The sequence below is a fragment of the Mauremys reevesii genome, linkage group 12, assembly GCF_016161935.1.
Source record: "Mauremys reevesii isolate NIE-2019 linkage group 12, ASM1616193v1, whole genome shotgun sequence".
NCBI classification, from domain to species: domain Eukaryota; kingdom Metazoa; phylum Chordata; order Testudines; family Geoemydidae; genus Mauremys; species Mauremys reevesii.
The window spans coordinates 34,760,250-34,762,749 of NC_052634.1; the positions used below are offsets into that span (position 1 = coordinate 34,760,250).

Consider the following 2,500-nt stretch of genomic DNA (forward strand, 5'->3'; position numbering starts at 1 on the left):
CACGGCAGATCTTTCCAATGAGCCAATTCTACTTCCCTCCAATTACTTGGGATTGGATATATTTTCTTGGGAGCTGGCTTTTCCCATTCATTAAGAGATTCCAGGATCTGTCGGGGAAGTCCATAATCAATAAAGACTGGATCTGTTATTACAGGAATTTTATCTTCTTTTCCACCAGCAGTTATCCATAGACTTTTAAACTCTTCATCGATGTTATTTGCCAATGCGATAGACCGAATTATCTCATCATCGGAATTTGCTATTCTATATAATCGTCGCGCTTGAATCGACGGGATGAGACTAGCGAGTCTCATCACTCCCAATCCACCATTCCTAATTCTGGTATATATAAAACCATTACAAGTATCGGGTGGTAAATGGAGCCATCCTTTGACGACAGTTCTAATGGTAGCGTCCAATGACGATAGCAGGGTCTTTTTGGTATCTGTATGATCAGCCAAATAGATAATTCGTGGTATGGTATAATTATTCAACATTGTTAACTTCTGCGATGGTTTTAATGGTGCCTTGGTCAATCTTTCAAGCCAAACAGCAAGTTTTTCCTCAAGTAAGGGTTTAGAAAATCCAATCCATGGATCAACTTTGAGTCCAAGATATTTCTCTGACTCGCCTGGTAAAATCATATTTACACTATCTTTATCTATATTCCAGGTCTCACAATTATTGATTGTATAAGCGTCATGAGTAGGACTAACAAAGAACCCATAACATTTTTTGGCTTGTACCTTAAGACCAGATACCCTACAAAAGTCTTCCAATATTTGAATATTCTTAGTCATACCTTCCCATGTATCACTCAACATAACCAAATCATCCGCAAAGGCAAGTGATGTTACCTTATTCATTCCATAAGAAAATCCCATATTAGCCTCCTCTAAGGCTGTAATTAGAGGATCCATTGCCAAGTTAAACAACAGTGGAGACATAGGATCTCCTTGCTTGACACCAACTTTGATCTCAATAGATGAAGTACGCTCCATACCCACTTCTATTCGAGTGTGGATATTTTTATAAGAATCTTCAATTATATTCATGATATGCTGATCCAATCCCCTTTCTCGTAATACCCACATGATGTGATCATGAGATATCGAATCAAATGCCTTGGCAATATCCACAAATATAACCCCCAATGATTTCTTGCTCTTTTTTGCTTGCTTCAATAATATATGAAGTATCTTGAGGTTTTCTGAACAACCAGATGTAGCAATAAACCCCCTCTGTCGAGGGTTTATCGGGCATGCCTTGGCAAGTCGATTTGTTAGTATTCTTGAAAACAGCCTTAATATGATGGATCCAATAGTTAAAGGCCTCCAATTCCCCAGATCTTTTAGGGCCTCAGGGTCTGCAGTCTTGGGGATCAATAAGGAGCGACATTCTTTTATGGCATCAGGTATCATACCAACAATAAGCCATGTATTAAACAACTTCACAAGCTCAGTACATTCTGGATCCACTTGGAGTAGGTCTCTTAGGCTGATCTTATCAGGGCCTGGCGCAGAGTTCTTGTTCATCCCTTCCACATTTTTCATTATTTCTTTGGCAGAAAAGAGAACTTCAAATGCGGTGTTATTAGCCGCTGCATGGGATTTAAATTGTCCCAATCCTTCGAAGGGAACCAAATTCTCCCATTTATTCTTGTATGTTTCAAATATCTCAATAAGAGGAATTTGGCATTTTAACCGTTCAGTGCCATCGAGAATGATGGAGGCAAGTTTGCATCTATCGATCTCAAATAGATGCTGATATCTCTTATAAAAACCTTTCTTTGCCGCTCTTTTCTCCATCCATTTCTTTTTCTTTTTCTTTCCACTCTTATTACTCATAATTTTGTCATTCCCTCGTTGCCGTGGTTGAGATGATTCTCTTAAAAATGTAGAGAGGATATCAAATGAGGTGGACTCGACAAGTGATCTTATATTGGAGTCATCAGCCATCCACGCACTTATGATGTCAGGGTCAAATTTCATCTGACCCTGCTCACCTATATCTTGTTTTATCTTACATATATATGCATCCCGCAGTCCAGTGATGGTAATAAAGCTACCAGTTTTAGCCTCTGAATGACATACACTCAATTCAGATACAGGATCCAGTATTGTCACTACAGCTTTCTTATTAAGGCCCAGCAACCTACGTTTATCACTTATTTGTTTAGCTGTCTTAGTTGAAATATGATCCGAAATCAACATATTTATATTTCTTTCACCCCAGAACATATTATTAAAAGTAACAAGAAGTTGTTCTTCTTCGACCGTCCAACAACTCTTATGTTTACCACGTTGGGAAATTACTTTAGGCAGACTGGCCTCAATACGCTCTTTATTCCGCACTGCTGGATGGGCTATTCTTTTATGTTGAGAAAGCCCACTTTTGGTATTAAATTGTTTCTTACATATTTCACAGGCCCAGTCACCCAATCGATCTTCCGTTATTTTCCCTTTACATTTCGGAATGTGGCACAAAATGCTATGTACCT

The 2,500-nt window shown here is 38.6% G+C and overlaps 1 pseudogene; it reads right to left on the reverse strand.

Annotated features, from left to right (window-relative positions):
- Nucleotides 1-2,500, reverse strand: part of LOC120376119 — an 8,140-nt pseudogene that overhangs the window by 2,087 nt on the left and 3,553 nt on the right.